This window comes from Dama dama, chromosome 3 (genome assembly GCF_033118175.1).
Source record: "Dama dama isolate Ldn47 chromosome 3, ASM3311817v1, whole genome shotgun sequence".
Taxonomy (NCBI): domain Eukaryota; kingdom Metazoa; phylum Chordata; class Mammalia; order Artiodactyla; family Cervidae; genus Dama; species Dama dama.
The window spans coordinates 39,820,054-39,833,281 of NC_083683.1; the positions used below are offsets into that span (position 1 = coordinate 39,820,054).

At 40.7% G+C, this 13,228-nt stretch overlaps 1 protein-coding gene and 1 pseudogene across 1 annotated transcript in view; both read right to left on the reverse strand.

The window, feature by feature from the left end:
• Positions 1–13,228, reverse strand: part of UBE2N (ubiquitin conjugating enzyme E2 N) — a 39,477-nt gene that overhangs the window by 13,081 nt on the left and 13,168 nt on the right. The window lies entirely within an intron of this gene.
• On the reverse strand, positions 2,136–12,011 carry LOC133044391 (hsc70-interacting protein-like; annotated as a pseudogene).

Genomic DNA, 13,228 nt, shown 5'->3' on the forward strand with positions numbered 1-13,228 from the left:
GCATTCCAGCTAGCAAATGGTAGTTTTAAGTGCTAAATACAGGTTTCTTCCAGGAATAAAAGCAAGCACACTCAGGTTCCACACAGAGCTGATGAGAAGGATTACCACACCTGCTGTGTTAGTAACTTCCACCCCAGGAACGGCATGTACGATTTATTCAAATCACTGACAGAAGACAAAAATCTGAAAATTCTTACTAACAAACTGTGCATCCAACAAGGAAAACTGTGAGGCTGAATTCCTTGACTTCCTTGTCTACTATCCCCCAGTCCTCTTGCCCCACGAAATGCATGAGGATACGCTGCGGTCTACTTCTTATACTCCCCCATCACGAGTCAGTAAATTCCATAAGGTCAGGGGCTCTATGCAATTATCAAGCAAAGTTCCCTGATTCACAGATAATATAAAAGTTCGAGTAATAAAAACAAACTAGGTCAAATACTGATGCTTGAAATGTATCATTAACTCATTTAATCCCCAGACCCATTCTACACATGAGGAAAATGATGAACTAAGAGTGACCACTCACAGGGACTTCCCTGGTGGTCCAGTGGCTAAAAGACTCTGAGCTCCTCAAGTGGGGGTCCTGGGGTTCAATCTCTGCTCAGATCATGCAGATCTGAGATCTCTGCTCAGATCAGATCTCTGTTCGATCATGCACACAGCAACAAAGATTTCCCTCTCTGCAACTAAGACCTGGAACAGCCAAAATAAAATTAAAAAAGAAAAAGAGTGACCATTACAGTATAACAACAGTAAATCTCAAATGTTTGCCAGGACAATAAAATAGCACAGAAGTTAAGGAAAGGCTTCACAGTCATGTAGAAGTGCTTCATGAAAAAGGTAAATTAAACCATGTCACCTTTATTTTTCTTTTGGGACTGTCAACTGAAAAAGTATATAGTCTTATTAAAATAAATAAGGTAGAAAAAATCTGCGATATCTGATTTAAAAATTGGCATATATAATTTTGGCTTCCCTGATAGCTCAGTTGATAAAGAATCTGTCTACAATGCAGGAGACCCCGGTTCAATTCCTAGGCTGGGAAAATCCGCTGGAGAAGAGATAGGCTACCCACTCCAGTATTCCTAGGCTTTCCTGGTGACTCAGCTGGTAAAGAATCCGCCTGCAATGTGGGAGACTGAGTTCAATCCCTGGGCTGAAAAGACCCCCTGGAGAAGGGAAAGGCATACATAATTTTGACCTCAAACTATGTGTTACATGGTAATCCATTTTCTCTCTCATATTGCACAAATCATTGTGCTCTGAAATGTTCTTGTGACTCTGAAATACAAACTTACTAACAAATATACTAATTCCTTATTTTGCTCATAGTATTGCTGTATGAACTAACTCTGAGTAAGAGAGTTAGTTGCCCCCCTCTCACCCCAGGAATTTATTTCAACGTGAATATAAAGCATACACTGTTCTTGACTTGAAATTTCATAAAGTATACATAAAAGTCAGTCTTTTAAAGATGCATTTTAGAATGGGAATGTCAAGGTCTTGGAGTAGGTACAGGTTTGAGTTAGAGACACTATATGAACAACAGGACTAGATCAGGGCATGTTTTTTCTTGGCTATTTCTAAAGACACTTTAAATGTTTTCTGGAAACTTTACATCTCCATCTTTTTTTTCCATTCGTTTTTTCCATAAGATTTGTAAATATTGACATCACAGTTAAAGACAGTATCAACTACTCCTTCATATAACACTCATGAAATTCTTGGTGGTAAAAATGTCCTTTGAATACCCAACACTGTAATTAGACATGAGTAGACTCATAGAGAAGGCAATGGCACCCCACTCCAGCACCCCTGCCTGGAAAATCCCGTGGACGGAGGAGCCTGGTAGGCTGCAGTCCACGGGGTCGCTAAGAGTCGGACACGACTGAGAGACTTCACTTTCAATTTTCACTTTCCTGCATTGGAGAAGGAAATGGCAACCCACTCCAGTGTTCCTGCCTGGAGAGTCCCAGGGACGGGGGAGCCTGGTGGGCTGCCGTCTATGGGGTCGCACAGAGTTGGACACGACTGAAGTGACTTAGCAGCAGTAGCAGCAGCAGACTCATAGAAGCTATTTCTCCATTTCTCCTGATTTCTTTTTTTTTTTTTTTTTTTATTAGTTGGAGGCTAATTACTTCACAACATTTCAGTGGGTTTTGTCATACATTGATATGAATCAGCCATAGGTTTACACGTATTCCCCACCCCGATTTCTTATTTGACGGATACCGTAAAACTTCATGGCCTGAACTGACTGTAGCACAAAAAATAAAAATAAGCCTTTAATGATTTGAGTAACGTAACTGTCTTAATAAATTCTGTCTTCGGAATGGTATCTTAGAACTCTGAATGAAGGGAGGACTGAATAACAGTAAAACTTCATCACTGGGATTGCTGTTGTGCCAAGGTACTTAAGGCACTGTTAAAAAACTTATTTAAAAAAAAAAAACAAGACCTTGCATATTTACGATTCTGTGAGGCAACGTGCAAGTGTGTCTTCTGAATTCATCCTGAACGGAAATAGGGAAAATTTCTGAATGCCTGGTTCCTGTATAGTGAACACTATTTATGAGTGATGCTACACCAGCAAAAACCAGTGAACTTGTAGCATTTTAAAAAATTTAGCTAAGTTAAAAATTATCTAGACTATGGGTTTCTTTCTTCAAGCTTTAACTCATTATTTGAAGTTGGAAATTCATTTTAAGGCCTGTATGTGTAAGTTTAGCCATTTATCTATAAATTAGTCCACTATTAAGCAATGGTAAAAATTCCCCATTTGTTCATACCTTCCCCTCCTCCTCCTTAGTGCAATGTTCAGATTGAGAGCTTGAGAAGAATACAAAAATTTGAAGTAACTGTAATATAAAAATAAAAAATTAACTATGGTCATACATAGGACTGCCTGGCACCATAAGGCAAAAGGAGATTCATGAAGACATTCGTCAATCCTTTACCCGACAGCTAGAACATCCATGTATTTGAAGATTACACTCCCCAACCTTCACAGACCCTCACATCCCTCAACAGAAGCTTTAGTGTTATTTCCTAACTCTCTTGCAACCCAGCATGTGAGACCTAGGCTCATTCAAAACCTGTGCTTCAGAAACTAAGATATGAAATAGAGATCGGCTCAGAGGTTAAAGCGTCTGCCTGCAATGTGGGAGACCTGGGTTCGATCCCTGGGTCAGGAAGATCCCCTGGAGAAGGAAATGGCAACCCACTCCAGTATTCTTGCCTGGAGAATCCCATGGACAGAGGAGCCTGGTGGGCTACAGTCCACGGTGTCGCAAAGACTCAGTGACTTCACTTTCACTTTCTTTCTGGAACGAACAACAGGACTTACCCAAAGACAGCCAAGTGTAGCATCAGCAATCACACTGCAGTGGGTGATGCATGCAGTGTCTGCAGTGAAGTCAGTGATGTGATTCTGAGCCTTGTTCCTAGCTGCCTCTCTCTTCGGCACTCCTGCAGACTGTGTTAGATATATCATAACTCCGTAAATACTAATGCGAATTAAAACAGCCAAAGCTGGCTTCCGCCGCTTGCTAAAAATAAAGTCTAAATTAGAAAAGAAAGTGAAGGGTAAGAGCTAATGGTCTGGGGGGAATGAAGAGGTTAAGCAGCAGCTAATAACTCTGCGATTAAACAGGGTCAGAGAAGGAGAGCACTGAAGCTGGCTAATCTCTTTATCAAAGAACTTCTACCAAGTTTAAGAGCCTTTAAAAAAGAGGGAGCTAACTTTACATTAGAGAGCTAACTTCAACTAGGTAGCCTGGAGTACCTACTAGGGAAAAAACTTTAGAGCTAAGAATCTGAATTTAATTCCAGTTCTAATTGTATACAACCATACAAATTCATTTACCTCCTCCACCTATTAAAACGTAGTCCCTTAGACATTTCAAAGTTTCTCTCTAGCACTAAACTTGGCTGAACATTCTATTATTGGAATGGGTTAAATCTTACTGCTGTATGCGTCCTTCTACTGGAAAGTCCCCTTCTGTAATCCTCTTTAACCTTGTAATCACTGTTCAATACTCAATATTTCATCTTTCCTGTTGAGAAAAGGGATATTATGCATATAGTATATCCCCAGCATCTATGCCAATGCTTAAATATCTAAATAAGGAAGAAATCTGTTGCTTATGGTACCTGCTTTCCCCCCAAGATTATTTCACCGGCTCATTAAAAGAAAAAAGAAAGAAAGAAATCTACTTAAAATTGCCATACTCCTAATAACCAAAATCTGGTTAATATTCCAGCACATATTTGTTCTGATAAAGACAAAAGTCCTCAGAAACAGTTTACTACGTTTACACTTTTTCATTTATTATGTCATTGCATGGTGCTTTCCTGGTTGCTGAATAGATAATCAATATTCTTTGCAAAGCAAATGACATAAACAGGCACTTCTCCCGGCTGGCCTACCAGCTAGCAGCTACACCTCTACAACTACTATGGGTCATCTAATCCAATCCTTTTCCTTGATTACTAGTTACTTCAGGTTTCAAACGTGACAATCACAGGAAAATTTAAGTGCTAAAAGCTTGAGGACTCCACTAATAGGAAAGGCCTCTGTTGATATTAACAGACAAGAAGACAGATGGAGGCAGAGTAGCTGAAATTTTCAGTGAGGCCAACAAAAACAAGTTACAGTTGCTGTAGATTTGCCCTCTCAATCCAACTGTCTTACTGACACAGTTTTGTCTGAAATCCAAACCACCAGAAAGGAAAAATTAATTTTTTTTCACACTGTGCATGCAACTGTATGATAAATGAGGAAACAATCAGATAGTAAGCGTTCTGCTTCCTCCGAATAAGCATCCTTTAACAAGTTGTGCCACACTGCACAACTCCAACAACATGCCAGTCAGTCTGCACGAGAGGCGCCCCATTAAGTTCTGCAAAATCCTAAATACTTTGGGTTAAAGAATAAAACTTCAGTTTAGCATCTGTAAAAATAGTTTAGTACTAATGCATGCAAAATTAACTTCTTCTCTCTATATATATATATAATTCTAATAAAATCAAAATATACGATTATTCCAAACATCTCATTTTCCTACCGACTGTTGACAAATGAACATTTGCTCTACTTTAAAAATCTATGCCCCAGTTCAGAGAGCTATGTTTAATATCATCTATTTTGTTGAACATGAAATGACAATCATAGCTTTCCCACACAAAAGATGTTCATTCTTTTTAGACTTACAGAGAGGCAGTATCTTTGCAAAATCAGAAAACAGTAATCCGCAATATTAAATAAGGCTCAGAATTACATTAGGCTCTGTTTTCTGCACTCTAACCCTCCCCACCACCCTAGACCAAGATTAGTATATTTAAGCAGATAAAGAAGCAGAGAGATCAAGTGAGGATGTCCAAGCTAGTATCTGGCAGGGCTAGAGATCAAGCTCAGAGAGCCTGGCCCCAGATTCTATACTCCTACCACACGTCTCTACATAGACAAAATCCTTTTGCTCCTGAGAATTAGGAAGTAGATCTAAGCCATAAAACATTATTCTGCCCACAAAGCAGCATTCCTACCATTTTGAAAGTCAATTGTCACGTAACAGGTAAGTGACTAAATGCTACTTAACACTGCTGCAAAGCAGGGGTGCGCCTCCTACAGAAGGACATCCCTTACACGCTTTGCCACCCTACTGTCAGTCTCCAAACTACACCAGTTCCTACAGGTCAAGGCCAAGATCTAAGGTTTACAGGCTTCCCAGGCAAAGCTAGTGATAAAGAACCTGCCTGCCAATGCAGGAGACACAGGAGACGCAGGTTCAATCCCTACGTCGGTAAGATTCCCTGGAGGAGGGCATGGCAACCCACTCCAGTATTCCTGCATGTGCGGCGGTCCACAGGGTCACGAAAGGTCGGACGTGACTGAATCGACAGAGCACGCACGCACCAAGGTTGAGCCCCAAGGCTGAGCACCACAGCGCCTCACATTCCAAATGAATGAGCAGATGTGACTTTCAAAAATGGTAGGCTCGAGGCTTTAACGAGCCAGACAGTGGCTGCACAAGTCTGAAATACACAGAAAAAAAGACTCTAAAACTTCAAACCCAATCTTCACACACTATCTCAAACTTCTGCTGAAAAGTTTTGGCCTTGATACCTCTGTACAGGATGTGCACTTAAAAGGACCAAATACTAAGCACCAGAGCAGCAGGCTTAAGTTTCCCTTGTCCCTTTAGCAACCATGAGGCTCCAATAGTTATGTTCCTCAATTTTAATAATGATAATTTGCTCAATACTAACTGGCTGACATATTAAAGATTCCATCCTCTACCTCAAGATTTTTGGCAGAATTTGAAATAAAATTGCTCAAGAAACCAAATTAACATGAAGTTAAAGATTTCAATATTTCACAGATTATCAATTTGGTTGTAAGTTAAATAATCTTAAGAGATCCAACTGGAGTATAACTCAGTACATATAATTTTTTTTTAATTCTTCTGTGATTTCAGATGGTTATTTTGTCCTGTGCTACTTAGCCAGAGGAGAAAATGACCACAACTCAGATTTTAATATAACTGAAATAGGCACAAATTTACACACTAAGGCAGAAGTATTATTTGATAGAGCACCTGTGTACAGTAACACTGGGTCAAATTCATCCACTTGATCCGGACAGCCTGAGACTCTAAAACAATGTGATCAAACATTTAAAGAATACAACTGCTGGAATGAGGGCCTGCTGGGAACGTGAGCTAATATATTATGTAGAAATACATCTGAACCAAAAAAATGTTACAAAATCATAAAATAACTGATTTAAATTGTCCAAGTAAACAACAGCTTCTTTGAGAAAAGGAATTCGCTGACTGGGACACAGAGGTAGTGGGCACTTTTCAAGGAGCACCCCTTTGCTGAATTTTGTAACATGTGCCAAGTACTACTTGTCAAAAACAAGAAAACTAAATAAAATCACCTAAAGAAACTGAACGTGCATTTTGAGTAACCCATTTTCAAAGTAATAATGTCTCATCAAGACAATCCTTAATTAAAATTCAGAACAGCAAAGATTAAATCACAGCAAAGCCTATGGGGGAAAAGATGCTTTAAATCTAACAGTGTAGAAAAATATTCCTTCTATATAAACTCAAAACACACTTCAAAACAGTATGATCTTTTAATTAAGTGTTCTGCTGGGGTGATGGAATGTTCTAAATCTTAACTTAGATGGTTTCATAGCTGTATACGTTTGTCAAAACTCAAGCTGTACACTTAAAATGAGTGCATGTAACTGTATGTAAATTTAAAGTTGATTTAAAAGAAAAAAGTATAGTATGTGTCATGAACTTACTGAGGGAAGGAAATGGGTCTTAATTTAGGGAAACAGGGTGCTTTATTCTGCTGCTGCTAAGTCGCTTCAGTCATGTCCAACTCTATGTGACCCCATAGATGGCAGTCCACCAGGCTCCCCTGTCCCTGGGATTCTCCAGACAAGAACACTGGAGTGGGTTGCCATTTCCTTCTCCAATGCATGAAAGTGAAAAGTGAAAGTGCAGTCAGTCAGGTCTTTATTCTAAGCCTGAGTAATTGCTAGGATTTGGGGGCAGGAGCGACACAATTTGACCAGACACAAGAGAATCTAAGCAGTGGAGCAATGCAAGAGAAATGAGAAAAGAGGGGAAAACCCAAGAGCCAACAAGCTGGGGCACACCACTTGCTGCTAAGCTGCTAACTCGATAAAAATCACTAAACATGCAAAATGCTTGCAACTAAAAGACCTGGTCTGGGTTATAGCATGTACAATGCCAGAACCACATACACAAAAGGAAACCTCAAGACCTTAAACTACTAATAAATAGCCAAACTTTGGGCAGGACATTGAACTTTCAGAACCTAAAGAACTGGATAGCTAGATGCATTTAGTTAGAACTCAAAGGCGCAGGAATTGACAACTGGATTAATCCTTAAAATTGACCTGGATGTTCACATACTATACAGTTTTATTTAATCCTCAGAAATGTGCACAGAAACATCAAGTGGCAGAACACAGACCAAAAGGCCACTCTAGAGTCAAGAGCTCTTTTCACACATCACAGTTAAGAGTCTGGAATCCTCAGTATCCAGTAGAGCTTCACACCTTTGCATTCATGTTAGGTTAATAAATATGTCTCTTAATTTGCTCCAGTAATATACGAAGCAGTGTCCTTAGGGCTGATGTAGGGTCATCAAGGACAGGCAACCTTGTGTCCCTTGGCATACTCTCTCTCTAATCCCCACTTGAAGGCATGCAGTTCTCTTTCCTGAGATTTGAGGGCTGACTAAAGAAAGTGGGGGATTTAATGATATGGAACAAAGGAATTTCTCTATACAGTACATAATGCTTTCAAAAAAAAAAAAGACAATCAAAACAAATACGCACACATTTTAAAAACCTGTATAAATTCATAATTCTGTAGGACTCAAGTCAAGCCAAGTATCGCCACATCTCAGGGGATTCCTGTTCTTTCCTATCAAGGGCCGGACCAGAAAATCAGACATTAAAACCTCTACATTGGGAAATTTATATCTGTGCCAGATTAAATACCTTTCAACTGAAATAAATTCTCTACTTATGATTCCGGAGGTGGGACTTGGCAAACTATATTTGTGCTCTTCCAGGGGCTCGCTGTTAACCTCTGTAGACAGGTGGATGCTAAAACTGCAAGAAAGGACTTGCCTCTTCCAGGTCTCTAGTCCATCTGAAGCGCCTGTAAACATCACCCAACATCCTAGCAACACATTCATCTAATTTGCAGCTTACTCCACAGAGAACCAGTTTGGTTTTTTTGTGTGGAAATATGAAACATTTCTTTTACATATCAGACATGAACAGAGCTAAGTAATCCAATTTTACTGCAGCATTATAAAAACCATCCCTTCACCACAGTGTAAGATTTAAATGCATGTGCACAAGAGGACATGTGATATAAAATGTAGTAAGACGGCTGCTGTGCTGCCAAGTACTTCCAGTCTCTACCCAGGTCCTACTGCAATACTGGTGGTCCCAAGAGTTACAGAAGTAAATCATTTAATATAATAACAACAAAGCAATTAAAAAGACAAATCAAAATGCCTCAGTAACTGTATGTCCAACTCAAACTTTATCTATTTAAATGTTGTATTAGCTTCCCACTAACAAATCTTTATTTCACTCAAACTTGGAACAATAAATCTCCCATACTGATGTATCTTCCTCGCCTATTCAATTCAAAGGATTAGTAAAGAAAAATGTAGGGGTTAATACACTTTTTTAATTTTTAAGGTTTAAAAATTGCTTCAAGTTTTTAATTTCTAGTCGGAAAACATTATCTGAATGAATACCCTAATGGCAAACTGCTGTAAAATGTTTTCAGCTCCATTTGGGGCAAAGGGGAAGGGATTATTTTCAAAGCACCCCAGCTTTCTTCATGAGACAGTCAGAGGTACACTGGTTTGTATTATTGCAACATCCATTAAGTGATCTAAGTTACTTTTCCTCCAGCAGGGGCTTTATGTCAGAAGGGCATTATGCTTGACCTCCAAATTTGGCTGACAATTTACTGATGAGATTCATAACCTTTGGGTTGCTCTGATATTTTGATATATTTGCCGGGTTCTGGGTCACATCCTGGAAGGCCACCATAACTTCTGGATCCTGCATGGCTGCAAGGACCTCTGGATCACTAAGAATTTCATTGAGCCGAGGCTTTCCCGGCATTCCAGGCATGCCCCCTCCCATTCCAGGCATTTCTCCAGGAAAATTACCAGGCATTCCCCCAGGAAAGCCACCTCCCTCTGGGCTCTCTCATGTTCCTCCCGAGCCTTCTTAACCCTTTCTATTCTTTCTTTGATCTTGGGGTCTTCACGTTTTCACTCATACTTTCTCCGAGGTTCAGCAATTTTCTGGGCCCTGGGTTGAACTTTCTTCAGCACTGCACCAGCATCTTCATCATAATCCAGCTTACCGGCAAGGGCAAGATCACGGGCAGCTTCTTCCCAATGGCCCAGAAGTCTGTGTGCTTTCCCCTGCCACTTGTATGGCTGAGCTGAATCAGCATTTATTTCAATAGCTCTGTCAGTCTCGGATGGCAGCATCTGACTTCTGTAATTTGATGAAGACGTTGGCTCTCTTGGCATACAGAATTGCCAAACGAGGATTTAGCTTGATGGCATCTGTGATCAAGTCAATGGCTTTCTGGAGTTCACCATCATTTAGGGCATCAATGGCAGCCACTTTTTTTTATCATTTGCCTGATCCATCATCTCCTCAGTTAGCTCTACATTTTCATCTCCCATTTCTTGAGGGGCATCAGCGTCTGGTTCAATCACCTTCATTGTCAATTTCTAGATCACTTTCCTCGCTTGTTGGCTTTGTCTTTTTGTTTTCCTCCGCCTTCTTAGTATCTGTTTTTTCTTTCTTGGTATTTTCTTCCGATTTAGTTTTATGAGCAGAAGGTAGAATTTAACCCCCCATGCTCTCCACCCACTCCCCCAGAATACGCAGTTTCTCGGTGTGCAGAACACTCGGGTCCTGCTTACACATTTTCATGAAGGCTCGAAGCTCGCTCACCTTGTGCGGGTCCATGGTCTAGAGGCGGCTGGCGCAGCGAAGGCTGCAGCCCGATTCCAGGCCCGGGAGCTACTTCAGCGTGACCGCATAAAGCTGCATGAGGCAGAACAGACTAGAACCTCCCAGGCCGCTGGCTCCGCCCGCCCAACAATCTCATGACCCCGGGTCCTTTGCCTGTTCATTCCTACTCCCTCTACCACTGCCCTGCGCACTGCTTAGAAATTTCTAGAAATGTGGCTATTCGTCGCTGCCTGCCTCTCCATACGTGCATTCTTATATTAACTCAGAACCGGTGCTCTAGAGGGACGATCCTCCTATCTGGTGCTTTCAAGAAGGCAAGAACTGTTAGCCTCTGCAGGGAGTCTTTTAGAATAGAATATTCTCGAGTTTGGCCATTAAATAGAACATTATCCATGACGCCACAAAGATGGCCCTCCAGCGACAGGACCAGTTTGACTGACAGAGCATCCCCCTGGAACCCCCATCAGAGGGCTAGACTCTCTTCAGAATTCTGGATCCCAGCTGGGGGTCCTTCTCTCAGTGGCTAAATTTTAATAACTTCAACTTCTTTGTTTTTGACTCCAGACTTAGGAGAATGACAAGGATTTTATAACTAAAAGGTGTGATGATGATGATGATTTAGTAGGTAAGTCGTGTCCAACTCTTGCAACTCCATGGTATAGCCCACCGGGCTCCTCTGTCCATGGAATTCTCCAGGCAAGAACACTGGAGTGGGGTGTCATTTCCTTCTCCAACTAAAGGTGTATCAGAGCTAAAGACAGGAAACACACTTTAACTTGCTCTAGCACAGTGTGTGCTTCCTATAGCTGCTACATCCACAGTACCCTGAAGTTCTCTTTTCATCCTTCAGTCACCTAAGTAAGAACCTGACATGTGTGGCAGCTCGCAGGTATTCACTGAACTGCCAGAGGAATAGGTTCGCCCAGTCTGCACACTGCCTAGTGCCACTCCACCCCTCTGGCCCTTCACACTCAGCAAAAGACACAAAGGACAGCTAAGAAGCAGGAGGGCAGCGGTGCCAGTTTAGGAAATGCCAAGTCTAGAGGTGCCCACTTAAGCACCTCGGTCCCCAGTGTCTGGGAGCGCTTCCACTTGACACTGGCAGAAGCCACAGTGCCCATATCCAACAAGTAGAAAATAATTAAACTCAGGATTCAAAGGTGATTTATTGGTATCAAAGTGAGTTTCACAGAAGTCAGGACCAAACCTGTATCAACTAAGACCCACCCTTCCCTCACCTTTCAAAGCAGAGGGCCTCAGCTAGATGCTCTTTAGAAAATGATCTGTGTGGGATGTTCTGAGAGAACAGCATTGAAACAAGTACACTATCAAGGGTGAAACAGATCACCAGCCCAGGTTGGATGCATGAGACAAGTGCTCAGGGCTGGTGCACTGGGAAGACCCAGAAGGATGGGGTGGGGAGGGAGGCGGGAGGGGGGATTGGGATGGGGAACACATGTAAATCCATGGCTGATTCATGTCAATGTATGGCAAAAACCACTACAATATTGTAAAGTAATTAGCCTCCAACTAATAAAAATAAATGGAAAAAAATAATTTAAAAAAAACCCAAAACAATCTGATAATACGCTCAAAGCAAGCCACACCCAAGTGTGAATGACCCAAACAGAATTTCACAATCATGGAAGAATTGTGAGACTCCCAACGACTATACAACCAGCTTCTCCCCAACCAGGTAACCTCCAGTACCCTGATGAAAGATTTAGGGTTCAGCACTTCTGTACACAGCTTGGTAATACTTTGTGGTAACAACTTCACACATTTGGGCGTCAAAAATAATCTACAGAAAAAAAGCATGCTGCACACATCAATATTAAGGAAGGTAATTTTCCTGCCAGATTCAATCTTTCTCACTTTCACTATAAACCATTTTCAGTAGATGTGAGAACAGTAAGACTCTTGATACTGAGCAAAATGGGCAAAATTTCTGTTAGTTCACAATCACATTTTTTTCAAGACACCTGTTTTCCAACAGAAGTTGTATGATTAACTCTATAATATAAATGAGAGAATAAATAGCATGATAATGTAAAACACCTACAATTTTATAATTATAATGTGAATCTTTGGACTTGGATGTGCAATATGTATCTGGGGTTTTAAAGACACAATCTTTGGGACTTGCTGGTAGCCCAGTGGTTGAGACTCTACGCTTCTGCCACTGGGGGTGTGGGTTGCAACCCTGGTGGGGGAACTAATCCCACATGCCATGCGGAGAAGCCCAAAAATTAAATAAATAAATAGGTGTGTGTGTAGGGGGATGACATGATCTTTTTATAAAACTGAATGTTAGTGTGTTTATATACTAAAATCAAATATTTTAATTAAAGCATTCTGAGTACACATGCCAGCTAACAGCAAAATGAAGTAGCTGATATGTACCAAGCAGAAAAAATTATCTCAAGTGTTTGTTTTAATCTGCCACAAACAACAGAGACCTGTCAACAATCACTATAAGGAACACAGTTGATACTCAGCATACTAATACTCTTAATGTTTAAAATATTAACACACACTGGTCATAATTTACACAAATATATAACCCTAATTGGCCTGATGATCCAAATGACTAATCAAGTAAACACTTTACATAAAGGAGTATATGTGTGCACTCTTAAAATATTAAAATTG